Source organism: Dasypus novemcinctus, chromosome 1, assembly GCF_030445035.2.
Source record: "Dasypus novemcinctus isolate mDasNov1 chromosome 1, mDasNov1.1.hap2, whole genome shotgun sequence".
NCBI classification, from domain to species: domain Eukaryota; kingdom Metazoa; phylum Chordata; class Mammalia; order Cingulata; family Dasypodidae; genus Dasypus; species Dasypus novemcinctus.
The window spans coordinates 44,586,196-44,599,418 of NC_080673.1; the positions used below are offsets into that span (position 1 = coordinate 44,586,196).

Sequence of the window (13,223 nt, forward strand, 5' to 3'; positions counted from 1 at the left end):
GAGGCAGGGCATTTCTTTCTGGGCAGGTTTGCCTTCATTCAAGGGGTTCTGTGTTTATGAATTAGCTCAATTCAAGTTATGATGATTCAAGATAGACTGTGATTCACTTGTATTACTACTTACACATATCAAGTAATACTTTAAGATGCTGGCAACCAATTTCAGTTTTAGGGACACACTACTGTCCAAAGATCTCTGTGGTTCTAACCACTTTGTCTCGGGCTACTAAGTGCCACAACTTGGTAAGTATCCTATCAGTCCCATTGAATTTATGGAGCCTAATTTTATGGCAGTAGTTCCCACTATCATTTCTGCTCTATAGAAAATAGTCACAATAGAGCTCCCCTCACAAATGTATGCCACATAGCCTCAAGTAAGAGGATGTCCTTTAGCCATAATGAGTGGGTGAGTGAGTAGGTCTTCTCTAACATTCCAATTTCAGTTGGATAGTGTTTTAATTTCTTCACTGTTGAAAGAAATATCATACAATGGACTGGCTTAACAACAGGAATTTATTGCCTCACAGTTTCAGAGGTAGGGTGCTTGCTTCTTTCCAGGATCAGCATCTTCTGACTGGCCTGCAATCTTTAGGGCTCCTTGAATTTTCCATCACATGACAATGCAATATGCATCTTCTTCCTTCTCTCCCAGATTCCATTGACTTCCAGCTTCTGGCTGCTTCCCATGGCTTCCTTTCCATGTCCAATTTCCTTAAAGAGAGTTCAGAAATATCGGATTAAACGTATCCTCATTCAGTTTTGCCATATGTTAACTAATAACATCTTCAAGGGTCCTATTTATAAATGGATTCACACCCTCAAGACCAGGGGTTGGAACCTGGACATGCCTTTTGTGGGGTCATGATTCAATTCCCAGTAGCTACCTTCTCTCCAGAATACCAAAGGAAACTCAGTACTCTAACCCAGAAAACTATTAGAGCCATGCACATATGCTCAAGATAACACATTAAACCAAAATCTCTTTTTAAGTATGCCCATATCAACAAACTCACTCTAACATAATAATTTGCATGCAAATTTCTCTTGTGGCCAATCCGAAACTAGATCCCTGCAAGGTAGAGAGTTCAGGGAAACAGTTCCAGTTTAACTAAATTAACATATTAACAAAGTCATCATAAGTAAATATCCTTGAGTTGACAATGAGTTGCCACAGTTATCTTGACCAGGGTTTCTCACATTAATATGTAACTTCTATCTTCTGAATTCTCATCAGCCAATATCAAAACAAAATCCTGTGCATTTTTATAAGTGTACAACTTTTACTAAACATTTATTGTTTATGTATGTTCATGTATGAATGATATATTCAATAAATTTTAAATAAAAAAGAAAGTAGAAAAAAAAAGTACATTTATGTGCTGGCAGCCTTCTGAGCAAAAAAATTTCCCAGAGACACAATACATTAAATTTTATTTTAACATCAGCATCAAGATGCCTTTCAGCATCTTCAAGTAGGACTGATAAATTATTGAATGCTTTATTTACTCAATTGAAACAAAACTCCAATTTGTCCCTAATATTTTCATGCAAAATTTCAGAAGATCAGAATTTTCTAGGGTCAGTGGCATAGCTAATATTTCTATGCAGAAGAAAGCTGGTTGGAAAGGGGAGTCTGAAGCTTCTTTTGGATAAATCTTTACATAATATTGGGAGAAAAAATGGTCAAAGGAGAAAGATTTATGGAGATGATGGGGGAGGCTAAATCCCCCATTGAGCCACCCTGGAAGCAACCACTCTCTTTGTTCTTTGCTTGCTTCTGTTTTAGCCATTATAGTTTGGATGCAACAAGATGATGCAACAAAAAGACACAATGACAAAACACAATGAGAGACACAATAAGCAGGGAGCAGAGGGGCTCAAGTGATGAGGTACCTCCCTCTCACATGGGAGGTTCAGTTTCCAGTGCCTCCTAAAAAAAAAAAAAGATGACAAGCACACAACAAACACAGAGCAGAAACAGCAAGCACAAAGAACAGGGGAAGGGGATAAATAAACAAACAAACAAATAAATAAATAAAATAAAATAAAATAAAATAAAATAAAATAAAATAAATCTAGGTGAATCCAAATCTAAATCTCCTTGCTTATATTTCCTTCACTAAGTCCTGTGAAGTTGCAAGAAGAAAGGAAGGATAGGGAGATATAAGCAAGAAAGTGATGCATGGTTGTAATTCCTTGATTATAAGGCATGTAAATTTCCAATATTTTGGTTTCTCTATTTCTTACAAAACCTTGCACAGACTAAAACATTCTATCAAGTTTTATGGAAGTGATTTGCAAATGTCTGAAAGAGGATAATTTATTTTTAGGATTTCACATTGTTGCATAGTTTCATATTTGAATCTCTAGTGACCATAAAAAGTAGAAGATATAAATGACAACTTTAGGGAAACGGACTTTGACCCAGTGGTTAGGGTGTCCGTCTACCACATTGGAGGTCCACAGTTCAAAACCCCCGGCCTCCTTGACCCGTGTGGAGCTGGCCCATGCACAGTGCTGATGCGCGCAAGGAGTGCCCTGCCACACAGGGGTGTCCCCGCGTAGGGGAGCCCCACGCGCAAGGAGTGCACCCGTAAGGAAAGCCGCCAGCGAGAAGGAAAGTGCAGCCTGCCCAGGAATGGCGCCACCCACACTTTCCGTGCTGCTGACGACAACAGAAGCGGACAAAGAAACAAGACGCAGCGAATGGACACAGAGAACAGACAACGGGGGGAGGGGAGGGGAATTAAATAAATAAAAATAATAAATCTTAAAAAAAAATTTTTTTAAAAATGACAACTTTAACCCCATTTCCACAAGTTAGATGGAAAGGAGTTAACAATGAAGGGAATAAGGGATGGTTTGTTAAGGCTGGAAAGTTACTAGCTTTTGAGGCAGGCTAGTTTAGGGAGTGAGAAGACAAATCTGGGACCTGGCAGAAAACCATGACCATGAAACACGTGTCCGTGGAATTCCACCTGGACATCCTTTAAGAGAAAGACTGCCACCAGAAAGGGGCTGGAAGAACCCATGAGAATTTTCCTTGATGTCTGGGATCAAGGAAAAGGCCCAGGTATTTTCAAGGGGCCTTATCATGGGGCATCGGCCTCCCCTTCCCCCGGGGGGGGGATTGACAGGTGAGTAATTAATCAAAAGAGCAAATAATTGGGACCCCTCCCCTGAACAGTAGCACATGTGAGGAATAATTAATGGTTTAAAAGGCAAGCACAGAAGTTAAATTGGCCCTTGTTTTCTCCTTCTCAGCCCACAAGTATACCTAGAAACCCGTAATCTGTTATTTTCTCCCATTTCTATACTCTTCCTTCATTTGCTTAATAAACTACCAGCATAACTTAACCAGCATGTTCTTATTTGTTTTATGTAACACAGCTAAGAATCTTGAGGAAATCCAGCAAACTTTCTTCTTCCCCTTTTCCAGCTAGACTGCTAGCATACAGAAATTTCTCTCGACACAGTTATTGCTGAAAACAAAGCAAAACAATAAAACACTAATTCTTGACAATTGCATTTCTTCATTAGAGCAAGTGAAAAGTTTCCTGCACCTAAAGATCTTTTACATACAAATATTAATTAATATACATCTTTATTTCTCTATGTAGTCTAAATACCTCCTTAAATTAATATTTCAATAAACATTACAACTCTCTCAATTTTTGCATATAAGTAAAAACTTAAGTGATTAAGGATTACATTTGCTAAGGGTTTTGTGTGTGTCTGCGTGTTTAAGGAAGTATCCAAATAAGGCTGCATATGTCAACCGTCACATAAGTATAAATTTGGATGGTTCAGCATGATAATCACTTGCCAGAAATCCTTATGAGATTATCCCGTGACTCATTTCATCATAATATTGCTCTTTAAATTTGTATGGATCTTTTTGCTTTTAGAAGATGGCTAAAATTTGTCTTAAACTGGGGAGTGTTTGCATCATCTAGATGCCCTAAGTGGCTCTTGAGAAGTAGCTGAAAGAGGTATTTTGCATTAATAAAAACAGACTTTTAGAGCTCTCTCTATGACTTTCCCTATTGATGCGACCAGAACAACTATTATGGCCATTAATTCATTTAGAAGTTCAACTAATTCTCAGTGAAAATTCTTAGTTAAATCAGCAGTTAATTGAATTGAATTTATTTTACTATAAGATTGACTTAATTGTGCAGAATATGTCTTTGGAACAAATGGTGTGCTGAGTAATAATGTGAGTTCTATTAAGAGGACTCTTTCAAGTAAACCTCTTTGCCTGTGTATAAGAGAGAGGGATTGATGGGGTGATCCCTGGGCATGGTCAATGACGTTCTCTGAGGTCAATGAACAAGAGTATCCAACAATCCAAATCTGTGGACAGAATCAAGTCCTGGGCCATCTCTAGGCTTTTTTTCAGCCCATGCCCTGTGATATCCTGACAGCCATCCTGCCAAAACTCAGATAAAGGGAAGCAACTGTTGAATCAAATGGGAGTTAAGTGACATCTACCAAGAACTGAAAAATAAAATGGTTGCTATAAACCATAATAACTCATGCATCTGGTTTAATTCCTCTGAGAATTATCTTTTCCTATGTTCTGAAGTGGGAGTCCTCCAAGGGTTATAAATGCTCACAAACTGCAGATCTTTAAAGAAATAATCACTTTTCTCACATGAGACCTAAGAAAAATGTCTGCCTGTCACTGCTTGGCATCACTGCCACCTCATGGATTAATGAGTTCTGTGTCCTCCAATCACCTCATTATGTACCACTGTTTTATGCAAGTAGCCAAATGTATCGGAATTCATTTAATGAATGTGAGTCATTCCTTATGTTTTATGATTTAGACTTTCTGGTTTGTAAGTAAGCCATTAACTTTGCTAAAAATAAGATACTACCTGCCAGAAAACCTACACGTAAAAGGGTTCATTGCCAAGAGCACCAAAAAGAGGGAGGGATGAAGAGGGCTATGGCAGTGGGAAAAAAGAAAAATGTTGCCCCCACCCCATTTTTAAGGTTAAATAAATAGTCCTTTGACAAGAAAGCTTAATTTTATAGTGCTGTGGATTCGCAGATACAACAATTTTGCGACCATATTTAGAACCACATTCAGTCTGTTTTATAGTAAAGAATTAAAAATATCCATGTTTGTATTCTCATTGAAAAAGACCAGTCTTTTTGGTCATGATGGGCTCTCCCAAATTCTGCAGTTCAGCATTCCCAAGAGGAGCAAACAGGAGCTTTAAGTTTGAGGTAGGTGTTTAGTATTTTAGCAGTTTCAAATTAAGCCCAAATTTCATGAAATGCATTTCTTTAAAGAGAGAGTCTCTGTCTATGAAAGTATTTGCTTAGTTTATTATCTATTTCCCTTAGGATGAAAGTTCCATAAAAGCAGAGACTTCATTTTGTTCATCCATAGTGCCCAAAATGGGGAATTTTGACATGAGTTATCGATAAGTATTTGTTAGATGAATTGGTCAGAATATTGGTTCCTAATATTAAAAGTGACTACAGAAATTAAGTTCATTAAGCCAATGACCAAGGAACAAATATTTCTCTTAACTGGATTCTATGATCTGATATAATTATTAAATATAAAGTTTATAAATGTAATGAAGATAAATTAATTCCATGATTTTAATTTGAAAAGTGTAATTTAAATGGATTTCAGAGATCAGATTTATTTTCAAATAAAACACCATGAAATTCCATCTCATTATATTTATTAGCTTCTTTGGCCAACTAGTTTCTTAAATGTATATGTAAAATGCATTAGTAGGTAATACATTCAATGAATTAGTATTACCAGCCCCTCTATTCAAGACTTTTTGCCAAAAAAGACGGAAAAAATATATAGTCTTCCTCCCAGAGTAGCATGTGGTCCAAAAGAGACTAAATAACTAAAAACTGTAACAGCACCTAATAACCGTGATAAATGCTATTGCAGAGTGCTAGGTGAGCCCAGAGGTGCACGTACTAATCATTCTGAGGGTTCCAGAGAATATGTCCTTGAGATGATGTTAGAGCAATGCCTTGAAAATGAGTAGAATTTGATAAGATGAAGGCATAGGGAAAAGAAATGTACAGGTAGAGAGAAGGGATTCTACATTGAAAGCAGGGTGGTCTGAAACATCACCATGCAATTTGAAAGCTGTAAGTAGTTCTCTTACAGCTTTTTTTAATGACTGAAAAAAAAAAAAAAACTGGTCCACTAACAGGTGCTTCTAGTGTGTACATCTCTTGCCAGTCTTCAATAATTGCCATGTGGTCCTATGTTGGGATTATACTAACTACATAGATAAATCTTGCTTTTGTTTTTATATTTAGTTTTTTGTTTGTTTCTTTTTTCTTTTTTTTAAATTAATTTATTGAAATATGTCACCCACACACAAACAAACATAAACAATAAGTGTATAGTAATAGCTGTGAACTTATAAAACAAACATATATAACATCATACAGGACTCTCATAACTCACCCTACCACCAACACCTTACATTGTTGTTAAACCTTTTTAACTAATGATTAAAGAACATTGTCAAAATATTACACTGACCCAAGTATTTTCCCCCAACCCTCCCTATTATTATTATTTTATGTCATTTATGTAAGAACATACATAAACAATTAAGTGTATAGTAAAAGTTGTGAACTTACAAAGCAAACATACATACATCATGTCCCATACATCAACCATCCACCAAAACCTTGCATTGTCCTGAGGTGTTTGTTACAAATTACGAAAGAATATTGTCAAAATCTTACTACTAATTATAGTCCTTATTTTACATTTGGTGTATTTTTGCCCAACCCACCCTATTATTATTTTTTAAATATATTTTTTATGACAGAAGTTGTAAACTTATGAAACAATCATGCACATGTGCAGAATTCCCAAGCAACACTCCTATATCAACATACCACACTGTGGTGGAACATTTGTTACAGATAAGATAATATCCTCTGATTGTTACCATGTCCATAGTATACATTTGTCTCACAGTTTCCATACAGCCCCATTATCAACACAGTATATCTTTGGCATTGATGCAAGAAGATTGTATTATTACTGCTAACCACAGTCCATAGGTCATTCCAGTTGTATTTTTCCCATGCATTCACAACACCCTGCAATAGTTATATACTTTTGCTCTAGCTCACAAAGGACACTCTTGCATTGTACCATCAACCACAATTTTCATCCACCTCTTGGTTTACTGTGCTATTCAGTTCCTAGATTATTCTCCAGCTTTTTGTCAATTGGCATTTACATCCCTAGACTACCATTTTCAGCCACATCCCCATTTATAAACCAGCTATTACTCACTATTTGTTACCATCCATTCTATACATTTCCACACTTTTACAGTAAAGCTAATTAAAACTTCTATATACATTAAACACCAGTAGTCCACCTCAGTCCTCTTATCTCTGTTAAGAATCCACCACCACCACCAGATATTGAAGAGATTTTCCCACAATTTCTTCTAGAAGTTTTATGGCTCTTGCTTTTATTTTTAGTTTTTTGATCCATTTTGAGTTAATTTTTGGATAAGTTGTGAGATAAAGGTCTTCTTTCCTTCTTTTGGCTACAGATATCCAGTTCTTTCAGCACCATTTTTCTGAATAGACTGTTCTGCCCGAGCTGTGTGGGTTTGACAGGCTAGTCAAAAATCACTTGACCATACATGTGAGGTCACATGTTTGTGAACCATCAATTTGGCTCCATTGGTCTTTGTGTCTGTCTTTATGCCAGTACCATGCTGTTTTTACCATATAGCTTGGTAGTATGATTTAAAGTCTGGAGATGGGGGTTTGATTTTTCTTTTATGATGTTTCTGTCTATTCTGGACCTCTTACCCTTCCAAATAAATTTGATAATTGTGTTTTCAATTTTTTTTTTAAATGCTGGTGGAAATTTTTTATCAGGGGTGCATTGAATCTGTATATCAATTTGAGTAGAATTGACATCTTAATGATATTAAGTCTTCTAATCCATGAGCATGGATCGTTCTTCCAGTTATTTAGGACTTTCTTGATTTCTTTTAACATTGGGTTGCAGTTTTCTGAACACAAGTGCTTTACATTGTTGGATAAGTTTATTCCTATTTGAGTTTTATTGGTCATATTTTATTTTCTCCACACTTTTGAAATTTTTAGTTACTTTTATTGATATAATCTTCATTTCTAGACTCTCTTCAGATTTCTCTCTCCTGTCTTTTCTTTTCAGGCTCTAGCACACCCTTTAGTATTTCCCCAAAATTTGGGCTCTTGCTTAGAAATTCTCTTAGTTTCTGTTTATCTGTGAATATTCTAATCTCTCCTCATTATGAAAGAGTGTCTTGCTGGATATAAAATTGTTGGCTGGAAGTTTTTCTATTGTAGTACCTTAAATATATCAGACCACTGTCTTCTTGCCTCCATGGTTTCTGGTGAGAAATCAGCACTTAATCTTATTGGATATCCCTTATATGTTCTGCATTGCTTTTCTCTTGCTGCTCTCAGAATTCTCTCTTGGTCTTTGGCATTTGACATTCTGATAACTATGTGTCTCTGAGTTGGTCTATTCAGATTTTTTCGGATGGGTATACGTTGTGCTTCTTGGACATGCATATCTATGTCCTTCAATAGGGTTGAGTTATTTTCTCACATTATTTCTTTAAATATTCCTTTTTCCCCTTTCCCCTTCTTTTCTCTTTCTGAGACACCCATGACATGTATGTTTGCACATCTCTGGCTGTTGTTCACTTCCCTGAGACCTGTTTAATTTTTTCCATTCTTTTCTTCATCTTTCTTTCATATATTCACTTTCAGGGGCCATTTTTTCAAGATCACCAATCCTTTCTTCTGCCTCCTCAAATCTGCTATTATATGAATCCAATGTTTCTTTAAATTTCATTTATTGCACCTTTCATGCCCATAAGATCTGCTATTTTTCTATGCATGCTTTCAATTTCTTCTTAGTGCTCATTCACTGTCTTTTTATTAGCCTTAATCTCTTTAGCCATCTCATTGAATTTATTAAGGAGATTTGTTTGAACATCTTAAGATTAGTTGTCTCAACTCCTTTATGTCATCTGGAGGCTTATCTTGTTCATTTAACTGGGCCATATTTCCAGTTTCTTGGTGTGGATTGTAATTTTTGGTTGGTGTCTTGGCCTCTGGATTACTAGAGTATTTATTCTGGGTGCAGTTTTTCTCTTTAGTTTAGGGCTTCCTGCCCTTTCTCCCTTGCTGGTTGCAAAGTAGGAACCAAGGATGTAATTGGTGCTATAAACTGTGGAGGCTCAAGCTGCCCTCATTGCCCCAGGGACTGATGAAGCTTCTCTCAACTTTCTCCTTTACCAGAGGTAGGGACAGAGTCACAGTTGTGTGGAATAATCCAAGTCGTGCAGGCCTAGACTGTAGTTGCCCAGAGAGACTGATGAAGCTTCATGCCCTTTCTTCCCTGCCTGGGGTGTGGATGGAACTGCAGGGGTGGGCAGCAATCTGTGCAGTGAAGGTCCAAGATGACCACAGTTGCCGCAGTAGACTTCCAATATTCAGGTTGTGCCTGCCAAAGTTACCCTCAGTTACCTGAATAGACTGATGCAGAGCTAGCCAGCCTCCTCCCTTCCAGAGGTGGGACTGAAACCTAGGCTAGGACTGCAGGCTGATCTGGGTGAAAGAAACTGGTTCCTACCTTCACTGTGATATTTGGTCATCAGGCCTCCCCTCAGGCTGGGGGCAGAGTCAAAATGGTGAACACCAACCTCCTTCTGACTTGGACAAATTCATACCCCAGCTGTCCCTAGGGTTATTCCTTAGCCATCTGAGTCTACCAATCAGTAGCTGAAATGGGCAGCCAACTGTCCCCTCCTCTCCTGTTTTTGGGAAATGGAGCTTCCAATTCCAGTCACAGAACAGCTCCCGGAGTGGCTTCCGCTGCCAGAGTAGGACAATCACTGGCCTCCGAGGCTTGGCCAGCAATTTCCCAGAGAGGCTGGCGCAGGTCCCTGCAGCTTCCTCTGTGGCACTGGGGACTAGGCTGGAGCCTCAATCTGACCTGGATGGAAAGAAGCAGTCCCCACCAGCACTGGGATTTTCAGTCCGCCCCGCTTCCCCTCGTGCCAAGCACAGTTAAGATGGAGGCTCCCAGCCTCATTCTGACTTGGACAGGCTCTAACTATAACTGTTCTCAGGATTATACTTCAGCCCACTGAATTTACTCTTCAGTAGCTGAAGTTGGTGCCCAATCGTCTCTTCCTTCCCCGTTTTGGGGAAGTGGAGCTTTCAATTCCAGCTGCGGAATAGCCCCGAAGCGGTTTGTGCCTCTGGTGGAAGATGGGCACCCGCCTCCAGGGCATGGAGCACTCTACTTAAGAGTCTTCTCTGCAGACGGGCAGCCTCCTTCTTCCATTCCTTTGAGGATGTTGCAGGCTGCCCTTCAGACCTCCTGTAGCCACCAAACAGGTGCATCAGCTAGCTCCAGAGAGCTCTGGGTGTTTGCTAACTGCCCTGTGGCAGGAGCTGATTCTAGGAGCTTGTTTACTCCACTGCCATCTTGCTGTGTCCAAATCCTTTTTTCTTTTTTTAAAAAAGATATTTAGATTACATAAATGTTATATAGAAAATATAGAGGATTCCCATATGCCCCTTCAAAAAATTAATAAAAAACAAACAAACATTGTTAATGTGGATGTTTATTATTATTTTTTTAATTAGAGAAGTTCTAGGTTTACAGAAAAATCACGTAAAAAGTTCTGCATTCCCATATACCCCCATATTATTAACACTTTACATTAGTGTGGTACCTTGTTACAAATGATGAAAGAACATTATAATTTTCTATTAACTATACTCCATGGTTCACATCAGTGTGTATTTTTCCCATATACCACTCTATTACTAACACTTTGCATTAGAGTGGTATATTTGTTATAATTCATGAAAGAAAATTTTTATAATTGTTCTATTAACTGTAGTCCATCATTTAAGTAGAGTTCAGTGTTGTACAGCCTGATGTTTTATTTTTCAAATTTTATTCCAATAACATATATATAACCTAAAATATCCCCCTTTAACAACCTTCACATATATAATACAGTTCTGTTAGTTACATTCACAATGTTGTGCTACCATGACTACCATTCATTACCAAAACTTTAAAATGAACCTAATTAGAAATTTTGTACAAATTAAGCTTTAACTTCCATTCCCAAACCCCAATCCAGGCCCTGGTAATCTATAGTCTAGATTCTTACTCTATGAGTTTGCTGATTCTAATTGCTTCATACGGTGAGATCACATTATTGTCCTATTGTGTCTGGCTTATTTCACTCAACATGCCTTCAAGGTTCATCCATATTGTTTCATGAACCAAAATTTCCGTTCCTTTTTGCAGATGAATAATATTCCATGGTATGTTTATGCCACATTTTATGTATCCATTCATCGGTTTTGTCAAATGCCTTTTCTGCATCAACTGAGATGATAAGGTGGTTTGTTCTCCTTCCCTTTGTTAATGCATGGTGTTACATTAATTGATTTTCTTTTGTTTTTTGATTGATGTTATTTGTATGAAACATAAAAGTGAAACATAAGTAGTCTCTCTCTCTCTCTCTCTCTCTCTCTCTCTCTCTCTGAGATGACCTTGCATCTTGGGCATTTTACCTGCATAATCTGTTAAACTAGTAATTATAGGTATTCAATTAGAGCAAATACAAATCTACATAAACTTGACCCTAATGCAAGAGTGGTTTACTGCATGTACAGTTGAGAATGGACTTCAGAGATTAACAGTGTCATGATCATAGCTGGTAACAAACTCTAGATTCTGTTGGAAACTGAGGCACAGTGGCCGCTCAAGGAGAAACGTGCTGTCTCCATGCTAGTGCTGTCTCCATGGCTACGCTTTCAACCTAAGGAATGGGGTAATTAAGAGTTCCCGGCAAATGGGACAAAGCTGTTAAAGGCTGAAAGAAAAGATGAGCACATATTTTGTAGTGAATAGAACACTTAGACTTCGTACCTTGAGATAAGATTTTTTAAATTCCTTAGACTTTGAGTAATGCTGATAGTTAACTGCATGTTGCTGCTTGTTGTCACATAGGCTGGGGTATATAGAGAGCCTCTTGTAAACAATAAAGTTGTCTGAAGAGTTATTACTCGCAGACCCCCTGATCCCAGCTCTCTCATTCTTTCTTTCTTTCTTTCACTTTCTTTCATTCCCAATACCCTTTGGGTCCAAATCTCCAACATCTGGTGCCCAAAGTGGGGCCCGAAGAAGTTAGTGAGTCTTCCAAATCAGTATCGGGAACCGCAGAAAAGACCTCATTGAGGGTCGTGTAATGTCCAAAGCAGCGTGACTCAAGTCTTCTTTTAAGTAACATTTTCCATGAAGTTATCAGGGTAATGGGTACTCAAATGGGATGTGTGGAAGCAGATTCACGTTAGAAAATTTACTGAAAGTTAATGAGGTGCCTGTAAAAAGTTATGCATTACTAGAATTGTTTGCTTTAATACAAAAGCATTGTTTCTGGCTTCAGCCTCAGGGACGTAATGTTTTAAAATTTGAAACAATGGAGATGTGTAATGAAAGCTTTACAAAGAGCATTTCCAAAAAGGGAATTCATTCCATTATCAGTACGGGCCTTATGCCACCAGATAGTGGCAGCTTTAGCCCATAAATAAATTTGAAATGAAAGAAAGTAAATTGGAACAAGAACAAGAGTTTGAGGTGCTCAGTATAGTCTTACAGAGTAGTAATCCAAAAATGTGTGTTAACAGTTTGTCTAAACTGCTAAATATGAGTTTAGCTACATTTATGCTGCTCAATTTATCATAACTGATTGCTGATAACTAATAAAAATGTTTCCAAGCACAAGCTTGCATGTTACAGACAACATGGATTCCAGAAGAAATTTTAAAAAGTAAAATCTAAGATGCAATATAACGGAGAACTTAAAAGCAGCTATACCAAGAAAGTAAGAATTATGAGTCGATTGTAAACTGCATGTTTCTGTTAAAGTGTTGTAATTGCTTTGTGTTTGTCTGTTTGTTCAAGGTCAGTGTATATTATGATACCTCCAGATGGTATTATAAATTAATAAGTAAAAATTTTTTAAAAAGAGCTTTATTCAAATGGCCAAAAGTTAAATAAGTGCTTACATTAATACATAAGTTTAACGGTTAATAAGATATCTACAATGATAAAAATAGTCAGTCTTGATTAACAAAATTACTATAAGTCTTTTTCAT

General features: G+C 37.4%; 1 long non-coding RNA gene across 1 annotated transcript in view; it reads right to left on the minus strand.

Moving 5' to 3' along the window:
- Positions 1-491: 491 nt before the first annotated feature.
- The window catches only part of LOC131275052 (uncharacterized), a 276,482-nt gene continuing 263,750 nt past the window's right edge, over positions 492-13,223 (minus strand). The window contains exon 4 of the long non-coding RNA XR_011648548.1: positions 492-710. This is a non-coding gene — a long non-coding RNA (uncharacterized lncRNA). The remainder of the gene's footprint in view (positions 711-13,223) is intronic.